Genomic DNA, 25,824 nt, shown 5'->3' with positions numbered 1-25,824 from the left:
GCTAACTAACTACAAGTACAAGTAATGTATCATATATAAAGGGGGAGACGTGATTCATATGATAATTTTTTTTGTACTATCGGTCGCTGATTACTTACTGTACAGAACCATCTTTTTCCTACCTGCATTAATCCATTTACCCTATCGTCGATTATAGGCGCTAACTAGAGCTACAGTTCAACATAGTCAAGCTATAGTCGAATTTGAAATTGAATTGAGTACCTCATCTGAAAGGGCTTTCTGTTCAGAGACAAAGTCAGTTGGTGTCATAGTTTAAGTCAAAACCAAATACAGCAAAGTATTTAATTTATATATTATTAATATCAAAAATATTCAATTGATATTAATTAATAAATCAATATTGTAAAATTTTAATATGAAATTAATACTATAAAATATTTATATCAAATTATACAATATTAATATACAGGGTGTTTTTTTAAAAACTTGCATCTTTATTTATGTAAAAACCGCAATAGATAGAAATATGCAGTTTGCGGGAATCATCTATTGACGTAGGGGGACCAATTGTTTTGAATTCAACGTTACATTCACATTCCCCCCCTTTCCCCCCTGCCCCCAACTTAATTTTTTTAAATAGCAAGGTACCCCTTGTGACATATCAAATAAAAGAGCATAAAAAAAGAAAATGTTTGATGAAAAAAAATTGAAAATCGGTTCATAAATTTGTGAGATATTCCCCCCCTCACCCCCCCGGAACTTATTTTTTTTTAATAGCAAAGTACCCCTTGTGACATATCAAATGAAAGAGCATGAAAAAAGAAAATTTTTGGTGAAAAAAAATTTAAAATCGGCTCATGAATTTGTGAGATAATCACCCCCCTTTTCCCCTACCCATAACTTGTTTTTTAATAGCAAGATACCCGCCCTTGTGACATATGAAATGAAAAATAAATTTCACCAACATTTTTCTTTTTTTATGCTCTTTCATTTGATATGTCACAAGGGGTACTTTGCTATTAAAAAAAAATTAAGTTCCGGGGAGGGGGGTAAGGGGGGGAATATCTCACAAATTTATGAACCGATTTTCAATTTTTTTTCATCAAACATATTCTTTTTTCATGCTCTTTTATTTGATATGTCACAAGGGGTACCTTGCTATTTAAAAAAATTAAGTTGGGGGCAGGGGGGAAAGGGGGGGAATGTGAATGTAACGTTGAATTCAAAACAATTGGTCCCCCTACGTCAATAGATGATTCCCGCAAACTGCATATTTATATCTATTGCGGTTTTTACATAAATAAAGATGCAAGTTTTTAAAAAAACACCCTGTATAATATTAAATTATATTAGTAATATGGAACCAAATCGATTGTATCACTGAAAAAAATATCGATAGTTCTCCAGCAATATCTTTATGAAGACATTGGTATTTTTGCCTAATATTTTAATCAGACGAGAAACTGTATTTCTTACTTATTAAATATTTTTTACAATTAATTAATACATGAATATTGTTATTTCATATGCTACATAGCAATTCGGATGTGATTAATATACAACGATTTGTTTATAAAGAAGAGTGGAGACATAACCTAAATATACTGTCAAAATGCAACCAGTGAAATTCCCAAACTGTGTGGACATTAACACCTTTAAGCGAAAAAACACTCGATTGTGTCAACATTTGCATTATCAGTGTGGACATGTGTACTAGCTTTTACATTACTTGTGGGGACATTACCGACTCGTGCATTAACTGTGGGGGACGTCCACACAATTTTTATGATTTTTTTTACTACATTTAGACCAATAAACTAGGAGTGTTCTTTTATTCATCTTCAATTTGAGGTTAGAAAGAACCTAGGATATTTTTTTCAGCCGTGTGCCTTGATGTCCACATAGTTTGGTTAATAACCCATGTCCACACAAGTATAGGGATGGCGTGTATGTGTGTGTGTGTGTGTGTGTGTGTGTGTGTGTGTGTGTGTGTGTCTGGATGTGTACAGAGCTAGGGACTACACCTGTGGTCCGATTTCGATGAAATTTGGTATGTAGGTTCTAATCCATGGTATCTCCAGGCGTTTTTTTTCATTTTTTTGAAATTTTGATTTTTAATGGGGATTTTCCCATAAAAACCCATAAAAAACCTGAAAAATCGGATTTTCTCAAAAATAGCCCGAACGATTTTGATAAAAATTTAGTATGTTGTAGCCCTTTAAATTCTGAACAAAATGGTACAAATCCCATTTCTGTAAAAATTACGGTTCAAAAGTTATGGTAAATTATGTTATTTTCCCATAAAAACCCAATAAAATAACGAAAAATAGGATTTTAGAAAAAAATCCGGTTTTATTTTAACATAGTATGTTATGGTCCTTAAAGTTTTGATAGTTTTTTCATTTTAAAAAAATTTAATTTTTAATGGGAATTTTCCCATAAACCCCCATAAAATAACAGAAAAATAGGATTTTCCCAAAAACGGCCCGAACGATTTTGATAAAAAATTTGTATGTTATAGTCCTTTATATTCTGAACAAAATGGTACAAATCCCATTTCTGTAAAAATTATGGTTCAAAAGTTATTGTAAATTATGTTATTTCCCCATAAAAACCCCATAAAATAACGGAAAAATCAGATTTTCACAAAAATGGCCCGAACGGTTTTGAAAAAAATTAGTATGTAGTCCTTTGAATTCTGAACAAAATCGTACAAAATTACATTTCCGTATATTTACTTTCACCGCTTACACATGATAAAGGTTGTTGACAAACTTATGGGAGAAAGTATGTGTCAGAATGCTGATACCGTTTATTTTGTTTTAAATGAATTTTTAATTATGTCTACTAGTCTGTGGGTTTGTTCAACTGTAGAGTGTCCTTTCCGAAAGCCAAACTGATGCTCAGGAATCAAATTTAAGTCTTCTATAATTGGGTTCAATCTTCTTAGGATTAGTTTTTCAAATAATTTGGATACAACCGGAAGCAAACTTATGGGTCTGTAGGACGAGACCTCATTTGGTGGTTTGCCTGGTTTTGGAATTACCACAAGTTGAGCTATCTTCAATTGAACTGGAAAATATTCTAGCCATAATATAGCGTTAAATATGAAGGTCAGCAATAATATTCCTTTTCGTGGCAATTCAGTGAATTTATTGCAAAGGAACGGTGGTTGTTCTTTAAGAGAAATTATCTTACTGTATGTTATATATCGATGTGTAAAATGCGGTCAAAATCACAATACGCTAACATGTAAAAAACCTATTTCTGACCCACCAAAATGCGCCTTATATGAAGGATCATCCTTCAAATTATAAAGGCTGTTCCGTATACAGAGAGATCAAAAACAATCTGCACCCTCCATTGAGAACCAAAGAGATCTCTGAACAATGCCAAAACAAACAACGAGAAAGCCTCTGCCGAAATTCCGTCCAGTTAATTCTTTTCAAATTGAAAATTCATTTTTTGTGCTTATTTTTAGCCTATTTTCTTAGCCTATATTCTGCACATCTACAGAAAAATATCTTTCTAACAGTATAGGTAGATTTTCCCTGTTATGCTCACGAGCTGAAAAAAGGTTTTAAAGAAACATACTTGCCTATTAATATATAGATAGATTTACAAAAAAGTTATTAATCTATTGATTGATTGATTCTGTAGGGGCAGACCTTGTCCTTTTGCACCTCAGCCACTTTTCACTCATGGTATCATGGGCACAGTACTCATGGTATTCTGGTGCACTCACCACATGGTGCATCAGAGTCTGTCAAACCTGAGTTGCTTAATGAACTTCAGCATCCTATCTATGAGCTCCTCCTGAGGAAGGTGTCTGTCCCTTGTCATTGCTCCAAGAGTACTGTCCCTCACCTTGTTCAGAGCTGTACAGTTATAGAGTAGGTGGTCTGCAGTCTCCTCTGACTACCCACATTTCCTACACGCAGTGTCTCCATTGTAGATCCTCAAGCGATGCAGGTGCAATTTCAGGAAATCATGGTCAGTGACCATTCCTGTGATCTGTCTGAGTTGCCTCCTGTCTAAACGTAGAGCATTGGAGGTGGAGGTGACCGTCTTGAAAGGGGAGAAGAGGGTGAGCTTACTTACCCTGTGGTGCTGAAGCCTAAATCATCTTTTCCTGTGTTCCTCCTGAGCCCATGACATGACAGAGTGGCATGCATACCCACGAGAGATTCCACAGAAAGACTGTGATCCCACAAAGTCTGAGGCTGATGCGACATTTGCTAGCCTGTCAGCCACCTCGTTCCCTTCTATCCCTGAGTGCCCAGGAACCCAACAGCGTGTTACCTTGTTGCGCTCCATTGTGGATCCTCAAGCGATGCAGGTGAAATTTCAGGAAACCATGGCCTGTGACCATTCCTGTGATCTGTCTGAGTTGCCTTCTGTCTAAAGGTAGAGCATTGGAGGCGACCGTCTTGGAAGGGGAGAAGAGGGTGAGTTTGGTGTGGGAAGGCGAGCAGAGTGTTACCTTGTTGCGCCTGCTGCAGAGAGGCAGTCCTAGCCCATGTAGCACAGATGTGGGCCAACGTTGGTAAATTGTGGAGCCGCACAGTTGGCCAACGGTAGAAATGTCACCTCTTTAAACTATTTTCCAACCAACCATTGTCCAACAATGGCCCAACCATCCAAAAGTACTGATGGCCAACTAACCATAACACAACTGATATCCAACCTACCGTTTTATTTCACACAAAATAATAAAGATTTAGTATGAAAAGTATAATTATTAGTTGAATAAATTGATTAAAACTTTTGAACCGTAACTTTTATGAAAATGGGATTTGTACCATTTTATTAAAAATGTAGAAGACCATAACATACTAGTATTAATCGAAACCCGGTTTTTTTCTAAATTCGGATTTTTTTGTTATTTTACGGTGTTTTATGGGAAAATAACATAAATTACAATAACTTAGGAACCATAATTTTACGGAAATGAATTTTGTACCGTTTTGTTCAGAATTTAAAAGACTATAATATACTCAAATTTTATCAAAATCGTTCGGACTCTTTTTGAGAAAATCAATTTTTCCGCTATCTATGGGTTTTTATGATAAAATTACCATTAAAAATAAAAATTTCATAAAAACTAAAAATAACCCCTACCCAAATACAAAATTTCATCAAAATCGGACTACAGGTGTGGTCTGTAGCTCTGTACACATCCACACACACACACACAAACATCACTTCGAAAACAACTTTTTGGGTTCTAATCCAGTAAATTTGTATTTAAATTTACTCATAGCGAGAAAGTTTTGGGGTAGTTTAGATTTTTTCCATTTCTTATGTATTTTGGGGTGCTGAATCCGAATCTGAGGTTTGCCAACAAAAATTCATGACGCAACATTGACAAAAATGAGAAAAATATGAAAAAAATGACATTTTTTGTAATATTTAGCTTATAACTCAGAAACTATCAACTTTTTGTCATAAGTCTATATTATCAAAATTAAAGTACACAAAATTTGCTACAAAATGTACCCCTAATGTGGTAATCTCCGATGAACCGTTTAGGCTCCAGAGCTATTTGAAAATTGGAACATTTTGTGTTAGTTTTTAAATTTCTCCAATTATTCTGTCAATGACATATATTCATTGTATATGCCCAGGCAAAGGTCTTATATAAATCCAAAGTGTTAAAATTGATTAATTTTGTGTTACTGAACCGTTGACTTTTTATTTAGTGTACAGAAAAGTTACACGAACTGTTGCCGTTTAAATTATCCTCGCTCAGAGGGTTGTAATGAGGCAGGTTCTGGCAAACGTTTTGATGCATTATTTGTGAGTATTCTAGCTTGTTCATCTGGACAATTAAAAAAAGCTTAAAAGTAAAAAAATTACACATAATAATAAGTAATACCAAAATCAAAACTATCAAAATTAAAATAACACCAATCTGTTAATCATGTAATATCGTATCCACCTGATGACGTGATACTTAGATATACGTAAATAATGAAATGTTATGTAGGCATATACTGTTGCTAAGCATTTATATTGTGTGTAGATTTAACAAGTTAATAAATAAAGGAATGTGCGTTTGGTACTATACTTACTTTCTTACTTACTTAGACTCTAGCATCACAGCCCATTGTACATCCTCAATCGTATTGGCACCCATTATAAAATTTTCTGTGTAAAATTTCAAGACCGATGCATGGCTTAGAGTGATTAGCACTGTTACCATAGGCCAATACTATTTTTTTTTTCACCCCAATTCATTCACCCGAATGTTAATGTAAACTCTAAGCGAGTTATGTCTACGCAGCTGCTTGAGTTGGGGGCAGTGGGGCAACGTTGGATTTAGTTTTCTAGCCAAAATTTGTATTGACTATCTTAAGTTAATTAACCCTTACCACTCTCATGTAGGCCTATGCTCTACGCCCTAGGACCTATAATCTATCAAATCTACACACAAAGTAAATGCTTAGCAACAGTATATGCCTACATAACATTTTATTATTTACGTATATCTTAATATCACCAGGTCATCAGGTGCATAAGATATTACATGATTAACAGATTGGTGTTATTTTAATTTTGATAGTTTTAATTTTGGTATTACTTATTATTATGTGTAAATTTGTTTTCTACTTTTAGCGAATTTCCCATATAGGGGATAAGCTATTACCGTAGTACTCATGGTAAGACCTGGACGCGGGACCGATTTTTCTTTCGTTTTGAGGTCCCTAGAGGCCAAAAACACCATCCGTTCAAATTCATATATATATATATGTGTCCGTCAGCACGATAACTCGAGCAAAAATGATCCGATTTTGATGAAATTTGGTACAAACGTGTAAACCTACGTTTATTCGAACGAGTTCAAGATCCAGCATGATCGGATCATGGGAACGGGGGTAAAAATAGGTTTTTCCCATTTTTGTCCCAAAAATCATCAAATTTAGCAATTTCTTTCCAAACCATTTTGTAGAGCTTAAAAAACAAATAATTTAGTATATTGAAGCGTTATTATGCGCCTAATGGTTACGGGGAAAATTCCAAAAAATTGTAAATTTAAAATTCCCATGTTATTCTTATGAAGAATCATCATCTTATGTCAATCTTTAGTAAACTGTTGTAGTTTGCTTGTTTATGAACATATTTTGATCAAATTCGGAAAATGTTTTTATTTCTTACTAACTATTAACATTTTACAAAAAAAAAACAGTTTTACCCTCTCTGATGCAGCAAACCTAAGTAGGTACTTGTTAAACTAATTCTATTTAAATCGGGAATAAATGTTATATTTTTAAGTAGACATTTCAGTGTAAATCCAATCAGTCGAATGGAAATTCGCTTAGTCTGCAGGTTTGCTGCGGCGGGGGTGTTAACCTTTTTTAATTGTCCAGATGAACAAGCTAGAATGCTTACAAATAATGCATCGAAACGTTTGCCAGAACCTGCCTCATTACAACCCTCTGAGCGAGGATAATTTAAACGGCAACAGTTCGTGTAACTTTTCTGTACACTAAATAAAAAGTCAACGGTTCAGTAACACAAAATTAATCAATTTTAACACTTTGGATTTATATAAGACCTTTGCCTGGGTATATACAATGAATATATGTCATTGACAGAATAATTGGAGAAATTTAAAAACTAACACAAAATGTTCCAATTTTCAAATAGCTCTGGAGCCTAAACGGTTCATCGGAGATTACCACATTAGGGGTACATTTTGTAGCAAATTTTGTGTACTTTAATTTTGATAATATAGACTTATAACAAAAAGTTGATAGTTTCTGAGTTATAAGCTAAATATTACAAAAAATGTCATTTTTTTCATATTTTTCTCATTTTTGTCAATGTTGCGTCATGAATTTTTGTTGGCAAACCTCAGATTCGGATTCAGCACCCCAAAATACATAAGAAATGGAAAAAATCTTAACTACCCCAAAACTTTCCTGGTAAAAACACAAATTAACTGAATTATTCAGGGGGACCCAAAACGGATATATCCACTCAAAACTCAAACTCGAAAACTTTGACGAAAACATAATACTTTCTCCATAGGGGGAGAAATTAAAAATAGAGGTTATGATAGCATCCCAAAGACCCCACTCTTCAGGATTGGATCTCATGGCCATCATTTACTTTTTCCCTACAGAGATAATGTCAAATCAAATCAAATCAAATCAGTTTTATTTCCACAATATATAAAAAATTTACAATTTTTCAAAAAAATAAAATACAAATATATATAGCCATGAAGCATTATGAGTACATTGTTTACGTAAATTAATTCTAGTAAAATTAATTTATAAAGTTATAATAGTAAAAACTTAAATACTAGTTGAATGTTTGCTCCGGCTTGAATAATAACTAATGTAATATATAATGGAAATGAGTCTACATAGACCTCAGTGGTCTGTGCGTAGACTCGAGTTGTTAAAAATTATATATATTTTTTGAGCTAAATTGCAATTGAAGAAAAAGTTTTAAATTAAATAAAAATGTACTATGTGCTATGGGAACGTGTAAAGATAAAGATAAGTTTAAAGATTATATAAAAAATTGGAGTAAATATTAATTTAAATTTTTATTAACAGAATTGTTTAAAGGGGAAGCCAATAAATAAAATGGAAAAGGATTTTTTTTGGAAAAGAATTTTGTTGGTTGCAAGAGTTTGCAGAGGCCCTGTCCGTTAAGTGCTGTCAGACAGTGGCAGGTCTCCTGTTATCAGTAGTGATAAGAGCCTCGGCCTCTTCATCGCTGATATCCAATAACCATCTATTAACTCGATTTTTGAATACACCTAATGTAGGAGAATTAAATAACTGAGTTGCTTTATACATAGTGGAATAATTCCAGAACAAAATATGTGCTATGTAGAAACAATTTGTTTTTGAAAAGGATTTGTGCTGCTGAATAGTAGAAATTCCAATAATTCTATTTGCATATCTTGTATTATGAGTGTGGGTTATGGAAGTAAAAATTGAATTGAAGTTTTTAAATATAGCTTTTAGGATAGACTTTTGAACCAGAATCAGACCTGTGAGATGTGAACTGTACGCCCCTCCCCAAGCTAATATTCCGTAAGACAAAACCGACTGTACATATGCAAAATATGTTGATTTAATTTCTTTAAAACTGAGAACATCACTTAACTGTCTAAATGCAAGTATAAGTTTTCTAGTTTTATTTTGCAAGAAATTAATATGCTCTATCCATTTCATATGTGAGTCAAAAATTATTCCTAAATATTTATATGAGTTAACTCTCTCTAAGGTATCGCACGAACAACTGTTATTGAATTGGTTGAGACAACTGTGCAAGATCAAATTGGTTAGGTTATAGTCAGCTGTTGACGCGAGAGAAATAGGCATGAATTTTGTTTTGGAAACATTAAGAGATAGTACACTTTGGTCGAGCCATTTTTTTACTAATTTGAGATCTGACTGAGCTTTACTCTTCACACCTTCCCATGTCTTATCCTTAACATAAATCAATGTGTCATCTGCAAAAAGAAACATTTTTCCGAAAATTGGTAATTTAGAAATGTTATTTATATATATTAGGAATAAAATAGGCCCAAGGGTACTCCCCTGAATCACCCCATAGTCAACAGGCACCTCATCGCTATTGACTCCATCTATGTATACGAATTGTCGCCTATCTCTGAGGTAGCTTTCGAGCCATGAGAGAGCGTTCCCCCTTACACCTATAGCAGATAATTTTGAAATTAGATGCTTTATGTCTACACTATCAAAAGCTTTTTTGAGATCTAAAAAAATTAATACTGAGCGCAAATTTTCAGATAGAGCACTCAAAATTTCTTTGTTGACAGAGATAATGTAGAGAAGAGGTTTAGAGGGACGCCTCGAATCGAAGAAATTACTACTGTTCAAAGAGGATTAAGTTATCAAACTTCAATTTGCTTCACACACATTATCAGTAAGGCAAAAATCCCTTCAGTTATCATACTTTGTTGCAACATATTACGGACATGTTCACTGGAATTGAAGGAATGTTTAGCATTTATTAGAAGTAATTAATGGCAACTGAGAGCAAAAATTTAGGTGAATAAGATATATTTAAAATCAATTTCTATTAAGTTATTTAATAGCTTTAAGAACTTTGCTAAAATTACTAAAATTCAAGCACCAAGTTTTCCTCAATGTTGTTGTTCTTACTATGCGGCACAATGAGCCCTAGGGTTTCCTAGTTCCAATCATTGCAGCAGTTAATACAAAATATACAACAGCAACCAAATTTTAATACCACTAGTGCACCTGTTGCTCGAATTCGAGCGCAAAGTATTACTGGCGTTATTTCAAAACGAATAACAGTCATAAATATCCAATGACTTAAAAGAATCAACTCAAAGATAATGTAATCAATCACTCCACTCCAGTTATCGAAACTGAAAACGAACTCACTCTGAAAACGAACGCTCTTGTGTGTACTATAAACAGCTGTAATTAATACAAATGAATCATCTGTTTAAGTAAACAAAATCTTTTCATCATAAGAAATACATTGGGATTTTGATGGCCTGTGGGGCAAAGCCCGAGGACTTTTATGACAGGAATTTGTAAAAGGGGGGGACTGCACAAAAAATAATTAATTTTGACACATTGTTTGTATAAATTCGTCCATTATTAACAGAGGAGTAGTGTATTGTAGAAAACGCCTTCACATATTATATATAAGGATATCTTTAATCAGTGTATTATTATTTTCACCTGATATTACATACTCCCATAACTGTTGCTATTGGTGTTGTAATTCCATCTTTGCTTCTGATTTACTTGACAGCATAGCAGGCTGAATGAGAACCACATCTTTTTCTGTCATCCAGTATAAATGAAACTTTGATTGAATGAAGTTCCCTTCAACTCCAAAGGCTAAGCATTCCGATAACACTTTGAGAAGAATAGGTGACGGATGATTATCTATTGAGATACATTGGATATTAGTGTATTTAAAGTAAGGTGCAGATACCTATACATCTTATGATGAGTTTCGAGCAGTTAATTTGTAATTTAACCATTGGTGTAGTGGAGCAGGAACGTGTGGGAAAGGCGTTCCCACTATGTTTTATCCAACAATCCTATCGTTTAGTAGGGGACCTGTGTTTTTTCAAGACGATAGTGATTGTTCCCACACTAGAAAATTACGACTTCACCGCTTAATTTAACCATTTGTAAAGGAAGCTGCCGAAAATTATGCACAGTTAAATTGCTCTAGGGTGGAACTGGGGAGCTGTTCTTCATAAAATGGGTAAAAGTTAATGAAAAACAATAACGTTTACTAAGTCTTTTGATGTACTTACATTTTGAAACTGGCCATTTGCTTTCAACTGTAAGTTAGTGAAATAGTCAATAAATTATATTTGAACTATACAGTATTGTAATTGACATTGTCATCTTCATAGTAAGACGATATAAGCAACATTAATAAACTTGATCATGCAAAAATATTCATCTATCTCTAGAGGTTATATCACAAACTTATACAAGTATCTAATAAGTTTTAGTTCAAGATAGTTTTGATCTCCTGTGTTTTATTATTTCTATATCTTACCTATTCAACTTTTACACATATAAAAAAAAAAACAATTATTGGTTTTAGCGAATTTCCCATATAGGGAATAAGCTATTACCTTAGGTCTCATGGTAAGACGTGGACCCGGGACCGACTTACTTTTTCCTTTTGAGGTCCCTGGAGGCCAAAAACACCATCCGTTCAAATTCATATATATATATATATATATATATATATACTAGCAGAGTACCTGTCCTTCGTACGGGATTGGCGTTTAAGTATGAAATGCTTATTGCAGTTATCCTCAAGCTTTGTGTTTGCAATGGGGGAGGACACAATTTGATAAAATTTTCTTTTTTAAATTTACGGTATACTATAGTATCCTATCTACCATAGCCATAATATTCTACTACTTCACCTAAACAATAGAGAAAAATAAATTGTTAAAGATTCACAATATATCACAAATGATTCATGAAATTAAAAACATAAAAGTAACTGTAAACAATCCTACTTTGACAGTTCTCATTGCATAGGTATCATAGTTTTTTGTTGTTGCTTAGTTCAAATTAGCTGTTTCCATAAATGCAAAAAAAGTAATAGTGCTACACCCTGTTGGTAAATCTTATAACTTTTAATGCTTTTGCATACCATAGAACCAACTTTTTAAGTTGAAACAGCTGACTAAATTATTTTATTCCCTATATGAATACTCATAAGGTTAACATGGGGAACCACAGAGCCACTGGGGCGGCGGAGCTCGAAGGGATTTTTGAGATAAGAATATGCCTATATGTTAATCGGGAATGTGAGCTATAATCATGCCAAATTTCAGCCCAATCCGTCCAGTAGTAAATGAGTGATTGAACTTTAAACAAACAAACACACAAACTTTCACATTTATAATATTAGTAAGATATATATCTATACTTCTATACTATTATATAAAACTCTGATGGTGTCTGTCTGTATGTGTATTACTAATAGGTGCAAAAACTACTGAACCAACTGGGCTTAAATTTTACAAAAATATAGTTACCATACCAAGGACCATTATAGGATTATTCACATTTCGATACTGACCATAGGCTTTGCCCCTTTGGCTTTAAAAGTTCTGAGGTGAACATTTTAAAAGTAAATATTGATTTGTCTCCATGGCTGCGATGAGAACACTAAAAATGTTTGTTTACATTTGCTTTGACATTTAAACGTAAACAAGAAGATCTGCTAAACTGCATACTGCATATTTCACAATTTCAGACAGCTGATACAATGAAATTAAATACAGGGTTAGTAAAAAGTGTGGAGACCCCCTGTTATTTTTTTAACGTCCCATACTAGAAAAACTAAACTCGGCACACTATTATGGCATGTTATGAAGTACTTTTTGGGCATAACCACCACTTGGTGTTCATCCCCAAAATGGGGGATTTTGGGGAAAACTAAAAAAATTCAAATACAAAGACCCATCGAGTGACCCCTCATTTTGAAGGTCCTGGTAAAAGAAAACCAACAACGCAAACTAGAGGTCTCTATCTCAGTTCAGTACAAAATGGCAGCCGATTGAAATTCTCATAAGTTCCCAAACCCAAAATGGGGGATTTTGGGGGAAACTCAAAATTTTTTAATGATAAGCCCCATTGAGTGACCCCTCATTTTGAAGGTTATAATAAAAGAAAACTAACAAAACAAATTATAGGTCTCTATCTTAACACAGTAAAATATGGCAGCCAGTTCAATATAAAATTGCAAGTTATTTCCGATTTTAAAGATTTCAATCACCTTCCATTTTTTACTGAATTGAGATAGAAACCTCTAGTTTGCGTTGTTAGTTTTCTTTTACCAGGACCTTCAAAATGAGGGGTCACTTGATGGGGCTTATCATTAAAAACTTTTGAGTTTCCCCCAAAATCCCCCATTTTGGGTTTGGTAAGCAAGTGGCTATTAGGCTTAAAAAGTACTTCATAACATGCCAAAAAGGTGTGTAGAGTTTAGTTTTCCTAGTGTGAGCCGCTACAAAATTTACAGGGGGTCTCAAGACTTGGAAAGCTGCAAGTTAAATTCAACTTCTGAGAATTTCAATTGGCTGCCATTTTTTACTGGATTGAGATAAAGACCTCTAGTTTGCGTTTTTGGTTTTCTTTTACCTGGACCTTCAAAATGAGGGGTCACTCGATAGGTCTTTGTATTTGAAATCTTTTAGTTTCCCCCAAAATCCCCCATTTTGGGGATGTACACCAAGTGACGGTTATGCCCAAAAAGTACTTCATAACATGCCATAAAGGTGTGCCGAGTTTAGTTTTTCTAGTATGGGCTGTTAAAAAAATAACAGGGGGTCTCCACACTTTTTACTAACCCTGTATAATATTTCCCATAAGGTAGGTTTATTTTAATCTAACCTTTTATCATGGATTATTTATTCTAAAACTACTGTATGTCAATGATTATAAAAAAAGATTCTATAACCGTTGCTGTATTAACTCCGGCTCTGCTTTGGATTTTTTAAAGTGTCTAAAGCGGCCCACACACTGGGGCGCTTGTGCGCGCACATGTGACGCGCGAACAGCTCTACGCACATGCGCCTCAATGTGTGGGTAAATGTGCCCATGCTCGCGACGCGCATGCGAGGTGCCTGGTGCCTGCCGCCGGACCTTCGAGCATCGTCACAAGTGCGCGAGCTTGTTATGATGCGCGCCAGTCTGTGGGAAACAAAGGCACATGTTCGCAAGCTAGCAGTACTAACCATAGCTGGATATACTGTAAATCGACAAATACAAGGTCTGCGCCTGAGTGGCACAGTGTAACATTAACTGTCCCACGTGTTGTATTTTATTTGTCCTTGTTTTTAGGTTATAAACTTCTTTGTTGTGCGGTTAAGATGTCCTGTAATGACATAAGAAAGTTTTGGTCTAAGGTTATAGAGCTGTATAGATCACAAACGTGTTATTAGGACGTGAAATGTGTAAACTTTTAGTACCTACATACAACTAATAACTCGCCCTATCAATTGAAGTATAATCACGTCTGATGTATTTTTGAAGGGAAATTTGATTCTTTAGTGACTTTGCTTGCAACTTTAAAAAATTTCCTTTGTTAAAAAAAACCCCAAAATGAAAAACAAATAGTAGGTAATAATTACAAGGGGGCGATGCAAAGGAGTTTATTAGAATGATTTCAATATAACATATAATATATGTTGAATTTGCTGTTATAGCCCCCTATTTGAATCGTCAAAGACGGTGGTTTGCGCGCATGTGTCTTTAGTGTGTGGTTACCAATTGAATCGCACATGTGCCACGAGCCGCTCGCAGTCACCTCATCACGAGCCACGCAAGGCACATGCGCGCTAGTGTGTGGGCCGCTTAAGTTATGAAAATAATGTTATTGGTATGTTTTCATGGAAACAGTATGAAAATTACAATGTATAGATGTTTTGTATGAATTTGGAGGCTACTTAAAAATTCTAACTGCTTAACATGTGTTCGATTAACTTAACATAACTTGCAAATCACATTGTTTTTTATATGTATATTTAGGTAAATTAAGTGATTGTGTTTTGCTAAACCTATGCTTAAATTAAACTAAAGAATATCATCAATAACTAAATTGTACGTTGTTGATTTTTGTTTTCTAAAATTTGTTGTATATGTGTAACTACAGGGTGGTAAAAAAGTCCCTGGACAGTTAAATATTTAAAAAAATAATGCAGATAGAGCTACAATACTTGGTACAAAGTTACAGGGCATAAAACTCTATTTTAACACATATTCAGTGATCCAATAACTCTTCAGGGGGACGGCCCACAAGGAGTCGGAAGAAAATCTTAAATGGAAGCATAGGTCAATATGCACATAAAATTAAAGGTCTTTTTTAGTAGAATACAATGCCGCAAACCGCACTTCAAAGGTTGATCCTGCGCAAAATGGCAGATGTTCAAAGATTTCTTGAATCCACCATTTTGAATCTTTGAACGACTGCCATTTTTTACTCAGGTATTCTTTTGAGCTTGAATTTACGGCATCATAATCTACTGGTGAAGACCTTTAATTTGATGTGCATATCGACCTATGCTTACGTTAACAATTTTCTTCCGATTCCTAGGGCTGTGCCCCCTGAGGAGTAAGCGTATAATAGCAATGTAAATTAAATGAATCTTTGAACAACTGTAATTTTGCGCAGGATCAACCTTTTGAAGTGCGGTTTGCGGCATTGTATTCTACTAAAAAAGACCTTTAATTTTATGTGCATATTGACCTATGCTTCCATTTAAGATTTTCTTCCGACTCCTTGTGGGCCGTCCCCCTGAAGAGTTATTGGATCACTGAATATGTGTTAAAATAGAGTTTTATGCCCTGTAACTTTGTACCAAGTATTGTAGCTCTATCTGCATTATTTTTTAAAATATTTAACTGTCCAGGGACTTTTTTACCACCCTGTATATTTAATTATCAAATTGTAATAATACATACTCTTATTTTATCTTAACATAGCTTTCAGTTCACATTTACTTTATTTGATACATTTATTATTTGTGTTTTGCCACACCACTGATTAAATTTAACCAAGGAAAATATCATAAAACCATTAAGCAGTACACAGTGTTCTTTTTTGTTTCTAAAATCAATGAAATATCTGTTACTATGTTTACTTAATGGTAAGTGTGAAAATATAAAGGCAATGGACGATGCAACTGATTAAAAGAACTGGTTTGTATATTAGGTTGTTTGTTGGTATTTTTGTAGAGTAGAATCAGAGATGCAATGAAACATATACTGTATTTGCTATTACATTTTTTAGTCCTTGATGCTTTGATAATCATATTAGTTTTATCTGCTGTCTTTAATGCTAAATTATTTGTTTAAAATTTTTTATAGTACCTATGGATATAGTTTCTTTAATATTTCAAAAGACTGTATTGATAAGGCACAGCAATATTTCTAAAGTTTATAACAGCTGACTTAGTTTTGCTAATGATTTTTTGTGAGTGAAGAAACTGAAGATGGAAGGATTTGTGATTTAATATAAAAAAGAGTGAAATTTAAAAAAAATGTTCATTTAAATTTAATAATTAATTAGTATTTTTGAAACTTCAAAATTGAAATTTAAAATGTCAATAATAAATTAAAAGATATATAATTAAGGGAGATGAATGTAAATCATGCATGTCAAAGTTTTATTCGAAGATTTGGTCAGTTTTTCTCATCTCATATCAGCCTACACAAGATTTAAAATTAAGCATAAACCAAAATGGTGGTATCCACTACTTACCAGATTTAAAAGTCATAACTTAAACGTTTCTATTAAGGCTATAAAAGTTGATTTTTGTTTCTAAAAGCATTGGAGGATGTGTAACTATTATATGCAACAGATGTAAAGATTAAAATGTTTCTATTTTGTGTCCTCTTCCCGTTGCAAAGCACGGGTACAACAGCTAGTACTATATATATGTGTGTCCGTTAGCACGATAACTTAAACAAAAATGATCCGATTTTGATGAAATTTGGCATAAACGTGTAAACCTATATTTATTCGAACGAGTTCGCGAACCGGCATGATCGGGCCATGGGAACGGGGGTTTTATGAGTTAAAAATGGGTTTTTTTTCTCATTTTTGAACCTAAAAAACATAAAATTTTGGAATATCTTTCCCAACCATTTTGTAGAGCTTAAAAAAGAAATAATTTAGTATATTGAAGCATTGTTGTGTGCCCAATGGTTACGAAGAAAATTCAAAAAAGTGTAAATTTAAAATTCCCATGTTATTCTTATGGAGAAAATGAAAACTGTTGTAGTTTACTTGTTTATGGATATATATTGATAAAATTTGGCAAATTTATCTATTTTATACTATAGCCTACTATTGACATTTGGTAAAAAAACACTTTTTACCTTCCCCTTAGCAGCAAACCTAAGCACTCGTTAAATCTAATGCTAATTAAATTGGGAATAAATATGTCTTATTTATGGAAATATTTTAGTTATAATGTAATCAGACAAGTGGAAATTCGCTTAGTCTGCAGGTTTTCTGCGGCGGGGGTATTTTTAACTTTGATCTTGACATGTTTTATTTACCTCTTAGCTATACACATCATGGTACTTACTATATTTGTCTATGAAAGCGATTTCTATACTTTCCTCAGACAAGGAATGTTTTTCATCCACAAGTGGGGAATACTTTGGCCCCAATCTTTGAAATCCACGACCCTCATACAGGGCTCCATCACCACCCAAAAGGAAACTATATGTAAACAAAAGTTAATTCATATTGTAACATATCATCCTCTCAAACTGCCTTGAAAAGAAAGATGGGCTTTTCAATTGAACTATCATCAAGTATATTGTAAGGGTCTTATTTTTTAAAAGGATTGTATTTCAATTCGAAAGACGATTTTATTTTATTTTGAGGGAATGTTATTTTACTTAGAAAGATAGTTTTATTTTTGTAAATATAAATATGATTTTAACCCTATATAATATGATATGATTTATAATATGATATAATATGATTTTTATGAGCGTGGGGGGAAGGGAAACGCGTGCAATAGTTATATATTGCACCGTACGTGATAAAAATTAAACGCTTAGGAAGCGTGTGCAATAGACGTATATTGCACCGCTCGGGGTTAGAATAGGCGTTAGGGATTTCGGCCCACGTTTACTTTTACCTAACGTCGACTTTCGGCCATCGAGGCATTATCCAAATTTATTTCCGTTCGATTACTAGGTCTGTGATAGCTGTGATGAAAAGAGTTATATTGGAGTAAGCTTTTGCTTGACTCATACTCATTTCTGAGCTTAGACTTAGTAATAACGTTAAATCGAACCTTGGACGAAATTACCCGCGCTTAGACTGTTTTATCCGGCAAAATTTATTTGTAAGGTGCGTTTTTCGACATCCCGGTAATTTTAACCTCACAATATTAATGTATAGTAATGTCTGTTTTTAGGTATCCATTAATAAGTAGCCTACTGTAGTATAGGTACTAAATAAACAAAACTAACTTCAAATATCACAAAAGAATTAATTGTTCAAAGAATAATTAAATAGTTAGTTATCATAAGAATAATTAGTTGTTATTGTTGAGACTTTCACTCCAACTTTTTTGTTCAAGAAATTTTAAGGAATGTAGGTAGGCAGGGGCGGCTCCAGAGTGGAGTTTTGTAGGTATTTCAAAATTATAAATAAATAAAGAAATTTAATTATATGTAAACAAAGGGAAAGCGTTAAACCTCATTATTTTGCATTTACATTTTAAAACTACCCCCTTTTTGCTCCACAAAGCCATTTGCTCCATCAAACATCTCGTCCCCAATCAAACTCCTTCTTGATCCTTTGTCAGGCCTACCAAAAAAGATATTCCTGGAGCCGCCCCTGTAGATTCCATATACTTTGTAGTCAGTCGGTTTTATAGCCGTGCACATGCTTAAATCTTTTTGTGTCGTGTCTCGTGTTGTATATGTACTTTACTCGTCCATGCCTCGCACCCACGACACAAAAAGTAAAACATAATACTTACTTAATCGCTTAGGAAAAATTGACATGTATGTCAATCAACACACATATCAATACCGGGATGTGAACCGGGCTAAGGTTCAGGGGGCTCACGCTTGCGTGGGTACGTGGCCTGGCGACCACGCGGACCCCAGCTCTCTCCAGTGGGGAGGCAATTGCCCGGTGTTAGAACCGGCACTTCAGGTAAACCATAGTTATGGCCGACTGGGAAGGCCAGCCACCTTGAAAATTAATAAGGGGAGAGTCCCCAGTGACATTCCCTCCATTCAGGGTGGAGGGGTGTTTAGCTCTCAGTGATGCCGTTAATTCCGCCTCTCCTCACCTACCTGTAACTGTGGTTCTTGGGCTTGTCCTGCCTGTTGTGTTCGACTGACATTATGTGAGGCATATCCTCGACTCTGGAAGTAGCCTCGTCCTGGGAGGTGAAAATCTAGCCCCCAAAGGGGAGGCAACTGCTCGGTGTTGGTATCGGCATTTCAAGTAGGCCACAGTCATGGACGACTGGGCTGGTCCCAGTGACATTCCTCCATCCAGGATGGCGGGGTGTTTAGCTCTCGGAGAGATGGAAGTGCGCCATCAATCTCCCACCTACCTGTGTCTGTGGTTCTATGGGTTTCGGCCCGCTTGTTGTGTACGACCAGCATTCAGTGTGGCAAATCCTCGACTTTGGAAGTAGCCTTTCCTGGAGGTGAAATCGGGCGAGTACCCGTAGCTCACGGGGACACTCTAGGGCTCTAGGGGACGTAACTTTCCGCAGTGTGAGGGTAACGGTTGTAGGCACTTCTCCAGCCAATCCCTGTCTCTGAGCACGGAAGGTATGGTTATCTGGAGTGTGGGGGGTTCTCCCTGGAACCTCAATTGAGTTAAGGGTGTCGCCACCTTTGGTGGATAGGTTCATCCGGGTGGGTCCCACTTCTATACCTGCCTCCTTTTGGGAAACCTTGATGGCCTGGCAGTGATGTTGGGTCTGACGGGCAAACGAAGTAGATCGGGTGCTGGGTCCGAGCCCGCCAGGGATGACCGGGGATCTATCGCTCTGGTTATCTCTGGTTTCCCAGCAACTGGGTAAGGCCTCTATTGGGTAGTGGTGTAAATAGCTGACGGTCCCCTTCCTTCTGGCTATGATGGCGGGTTCTGCCTGTCAGGGATTAGATAGGTCCCGAGTGTTGCTTGCACTATGGCACGTCCAGGGCACTCCTTTTAGTCCAAAGGGCTTCGGCCTTGTTGGAACTTACTTGGGGTGGGCGTGGGAATAAAGTAGCCGGTATCCCTGGTTAGGATTGAGGGGCAACCCTCTCTCCGATGGGCTATTTGCCATTTGGCAGCCGGTGAGTGTGATGACCTTAAGTCATCCTCCTATGGTGTCGCAAAGGTTGGTGCGTCAGTTCCAATCGGCATCATAGGTCCCGGGTTAAGTAATAGGACGCAATGGTCATTTTGTTGGGTGTGTCGGGGAGTTTCGGCTCTTCTGACAAAGAACATAATAAAAAAAAAAGAATGTATATGTACTATTTATTAATTGACACAATGAAAATGAAGAAATCCCGTGAAAAATTTTAATACCACAGTATTTTAGTTTAGGCCAGGCGCACACAGGCGATTTTGAGTCGCGCAACAGTTGCCCGACTAAAATGTTCAACATTGTTTTAAATTGGAGTGCGCACACGAAGGAAACAGTCTGGGGACAGTCGCGCAACTGTTGCAACCGATGTTCCCGGACCCAATTTGCCAGCGACTGCTCTGCGACTGAATTGTTGCGGGACTATCGCTCCAGGTTTGGTATCAATTGAACCAAGTGTAGATGCGCACACATGCAACTAAATTGTCGCTGTGTCGCTTAGTCTCACCCGAGGAATTCAACTACTCGTGGCCAGATCTGTCACTAGTGTTTGCTCTCTTTTTGTTGTATGAAGTTTTAAGAAAATTACTTAAATACGAGTTCCGTGATGAGGATGTCAAACAATTATAGTAATTGATTAAACAATTATAGTAATTGATTAAGTTGACAAGAGGCCGCCTTTATATTTAAAGTAATTGAAAGACTGTTCGGATATTAATTTGAAGAAGAAGTTGTGGGATGAAGTGTCCTTGGCAGTTACTAAAGATTAAAACAACCTAACACAAGAGGATAAAATCAAAAATCACAACTTCAACAACAAAGCACATACTACGGCTGTATCATTGAAATCCATTCGGCACTGTTAACGCAGTTAACGAATGTAATGTCTAACTTACGTCTTAAAGACTTTAGATTCACGACTAAAAAGTTGCCTGTGTGCGCACCCCAGCTCAACTGTTGCTAGACTTCAGAGTCTCCGAGTCGGTTGCGCAACAGTCCCCCGATTAGTCGGGCAACTGTTGCGCGACTCAAAATCGCCTGTGTGCGCCTGGCCTTAGTGTATGACTACACCCGACAATGGAGTAATCTCCGATACGGCCGTAGTGTTATGACCAAACAAGGATTGCGAAGACAGCAAGTACCTAAAAATTTCTGCTACACTGAAAAATCATGCAAGTTTTAGTTTGTATCTTATTTTTTTAGGCCAAGAAACTGGGTCAGTTTTAAGATTCTACTATAGTTTTCATACTTATGCTTGATGTCTGGTACCCCCTTTTCTTGCTGGTGACGAAGTTGAAGTTCTTTTACTTTAGCAACACATTCTTTTTCAGTAAAGCATTGTTCTGTTCCTGTCCATGTTAATACCACTTTTTCGACCTACAAGGCAATGCAGTTAACCTCTTAAGGGAAAATGATTATTTCATGTAAAGAAACTACTAGTTCAGCGATTCCTACTTTTTTGTCTGGAGACCCAACTTCATTCTGGGCTTTTTGCAACTCCCATATTGAATAATTTAATACTCTCAGTACAGTTAGTTGTTGTTTAAATTTAATGAAAAAGACTCAAACTTTATTAGTACACCACTCTTCACATGTTACTTTATTTTTAAAATATGTGACCATATATTTTATTTGTAATAAAAAGTTTAGTGGTAATAAGTTAAAATCAAAGAAAGATCATTAACTTACAACAAAACACTTTGAGAGTGTTAAGTTTTCACACCCAAATCAAAATATAAACTACTAAGGGTATATACATTGTTTGGAAACCACTGGTCTAATTGTTAAAAATAGGTCTGTAAAATCTAAAAAAATATATTGGTTTAAGTTTTTCCTTTATGGATGACTTTTTTAATAAACCATGATTATTACCGTTTGTTCTAGCTTGAAAAATAAAAATAAATTTCAGATGAATTGATGTACAGTAGACTCCCTCTTATCCGGACACCTTTAACTGGACTACGCTCGGTGGAAATGACATCTCTTTAACCGGACAATTTTTAACAGCACATCAGTTTAACCGGTCTAGATCGGTAAGATCACGCGTCTTAATAATGTTCTCCTAAATTTAAATCAAATATGTATAGCCTACAGTGTGCATTTAAACGGTCTGTTTTAACAAGTTTTTGGGGAAATCGGTTTAACCGGAAAAACCGCTATCCGGACTGGCCTCGGTCCCGAGGAGTCTGGATAAAAGGGAGTCTACTGTAGATCACACAATTTAAGGTCCTTATTTATAACACTCTAAATTTCTACACCTACCTACCGGTGCTCTGAGTGTTGTAACAAATGTAGGATCTCTTGCTCCCCAATCACTTCGCTGCATCACTTTTGATGCTTTCTTTATTAAATCTTCAGGCTTTTCTCTTGGTTTATCATCCATATTTGGTTTTCCTTTTTGCCTTGTGTTGTCTTCTAAATTTCATTCTGATAATTCACAGCTTCTGTTACTAACTTTTTGGATGTGAATCAACTTCATCTTAAAATAAAGTACCTACTTTAAACCAATTAAAGACATGATGACAGAAATGCAATTACTCAGTCTGTGTCCTTTACCGAGGGCATGATTGGTCTATTTGATGGATGTTTGTTAGATAGTAGTACTTTTGCCAGTTACCAATGGTCATTTGCTATTTTATTATGATTTACTTATAGCCTTCTGTATATATACACCTTAAGCTTCACAATTCATGTTTCTAAATTGTAAACAACCTTATATTAAAAGTCTTCTTCTTCTTCTCTACACAGTTCACTTAAAAAAATCTGTTTAAAAATCTTATGGCGGTTTTTTAACCCCTTTAAGGTAAGGAATATCATTTAGGAAATTCATCCATATATAAATCCCAAAGTACCCATGAACTTTTGAGAAAATTACAAGTCACGCCCCCATAAACCATATACTTAAAATGTTCGTCATGACGAGGAACCTTGCGCAAAACTATCCATTATTTCATAAATTGCCCTTTAAGGTCATGTAATTCCTTTCTAAAGGGAACGTTCTTTCCATATACCTAATGTTAAAAATACCTCAGCTGTACTTATGTTTGTTGTTCTTTCAATTTATTACCTTATTAAAATGAGGTGTGATTATTTGTTTGTATTACTGTATTCTGTTTTGGTTATTTCAGCTTAACTTAACCAATCAATACCACTTATGAAGTAAAACGGGGAGAAGCACGTGGGTAACAGCTAGTTAAGCATTAAGGAATACAGTAGACTCTCAGTAATCCGGCAGATATAGGACCGTAATACTGCCGGATTAGTGAAAATGCCGGATTACTGGAATGTAATCAATAAAAAAACTTAAAATGCAATTAAAACACGTCTCCGAAGAAGATCACGTGATCGGAAAACTGCTATTGCCGTGATCGGGCATGACGACGATGACGTTTCTGTAATCGTGGGAGACGATGATAATGTCTACACAGCCGCGGGAGATAATCATGATTTTGCCACGATTGTTCATGACGATACGAAAACTGTATCCAGTTTTCCGTTATGAAATGTGAGTTTAGGTTTTAATGTGTTATTTCAGCAGTAAAAATCAAATGGTTTTTCAATATAACCTTGATTAATATAGTATAAATATTGAATTGAGCCTTAAGCTAATTTTACCGAGCTCTTTCTCTAAACTATGTGTTGTAAACTCACCTCATAATATTCATTTTAGGCTAGGCCTATTCTATAAACGTTTAAAGTTCATAAGTTAACAGAGATATACGAATTACAAAAGGTGTTTTATTGAAACAAATGAACAAACATGCAATGAGATTTAAAAGACTTAGCGTTATAATGAAAGGACTGACAATGGAGTGTGGGGGTTGAAATTAAAATGAAATAGAAGATAAGATTGAAATAAAGGTTCAAATAATTTAGATGTGCTATGTCTCAGGGTAGGGTGTCGTGCTGGCTTGAATGCTAAGAATTAATTAATTAAATAGTGTTTAAATAATTAAGGTGTTAATCTTACAAAATCCCAACAATGAAAAATCTAATTTTGATGTTGTCCAAAAAGGTAAGTCCAATGTGCACTGAATTTAAAAGAGTTTAAAAGAAAAGTTTATACTTAATTTTGAAAATAACAATGATGGAGTTGAGTCCTCTTGAGGTTTACTGTGATATAACTTGATATAAAGTGGTTTTCTTGATGATATTAATTAATTTAATTTAGATAAAATCTGGACTCCTTCTTTTAACTAACAGTTTCAACTTCCACTCTGGCTTCCTTCTCTCCCCAATCTCTATGTTGACATAATTAATTGTTGAACACATGGATCACTGTTTCACTGCTTCTTGAATTTTGATTCCTTAAGGACTAATTTTGAAATGATATTATAAGAAATTTAGATGTATTGCAACTCTCTTACATATTTAATAAATAATTAAGTTGTGGGATTTGTAAAAAAAATATTTAGGCTATGGAATGAATATTATTATAATGATTAATTGAACAGATTAATGAAATTGTATAAATTAGGAAAATGAATACTAGGCCAGCCTTTCTGAGGAGTGATTAATAACAAAGGTGTATGAACAGAAGTTAACATTTTAAGAAACTTAATACTAAATAATGAATGAATGAAATGAAATATTACAGTTTATAATGCAGTTGTCTGCTTGCATTATTGAGCGGAGCTAGCAAATTAATATCCAATACTTTTCTAAAGTCAATGGTACATCTGTTCCTCGTAAATGAGGTTAAATACTTGCAGTATCCAATTTCAATGGTATATTTGGTTCACATAAATGGAATGACTATTTGCCATATTTGCAGTATTCAAGGTCAATTAATTATAAGTCTAATTCACGTTAATGAATTGTCTACTTGCACTGCAGGAACCAAAGACTATGTTTCATCTGGTTTTCATATATTAAATGTCTACTTACAGTATCCAATGTCAACATTTGGTTCGCAACAATAAAATGCCTATTTGCAGCATCCAAAGTCAGTGGTCATTGGTACGTTTGATTCACTTAAATGAAATGGAATGCCTATTTACAGGTTCTAAAGTAATGGTACGACTGGTTCACGTAAACGAATTGTGTACTTGCAGTATCTTAACTTAATAGTACATTTGGTTCACGTAAATTGTCTTCTTCAAGTAACATGCCTAACATAACTATACATCTACATAACACAATAAACTAACATACAGTAACTATAACTATAACATGAAATAAACCCCTAAATATGGTGTTATTCTAATCTTATCTTAGTTTAAACAATAATAATTACGAGGACAGAGGTTTTAAAGTACAAGGTTTAATGGTATATAAAAATGATTGAAATAAGGATACAAAAATTCTCCAAGGGTGGGGATTCGTGCAGACTGAATCAAAAGATTTCGTTGATGCCTAATTTAAATTTTCAACAAGTACGGTAAGTTATAAATTAAATAATCTTTTAGAAACAATAAATAGGAAGGATTTTGATTTTAATGAATGTAGGTAAGTTGGGTCCAAATGGATGCTTGAGGAGTCTATTAATAGTCTGAGTTAATAAC

The 25,824-nt window shown here is 34.9% G+C and overlaps 1 protein-coding gene across 1 annotated transcript in view; it reads right to left on the bottom strand.

The window, feature by feature from the left end:
- LOC128982912 (peptidoglycan-recognition protein LF-like) overlaps positions 1 to 25,824 on the bottom strand; it is a 175,761-nt gene that overhangs the window by 138,308 nt on the left and 11,629 nt on the right. The window contains exon 2 of the mRNA XM_054402010.1: positions 22,583 to 22,799. The gene's annotated coding sequence lies outside the window, so the exon portion shown is untranslated. The remainder of the gene's footprint in view (positions 1 to 22,582; positions 22,800 to 25,824) is intronic.

Source organism: Macrosteles quadrilineatus, unplaced genomic scaffold, assembly GCF_028750875.1.
Source record: "Macrosteles quadrilineatus isolate MER2022 unplaced genomic scaffold, UCM_ALF_1.0 Scaffold_1__1_contigs__length_201487025, whole genome shotgun sequence".
NCBI lineage: Eukaryota > Metazoa > Arthropoda > Insecta > Hemiptera > Cicadellidae > Macrosteles > Macrosteles quadrilineatus.
This window is presented reverse-complemented; position numbering and strand designations above follow the sequence as displayed.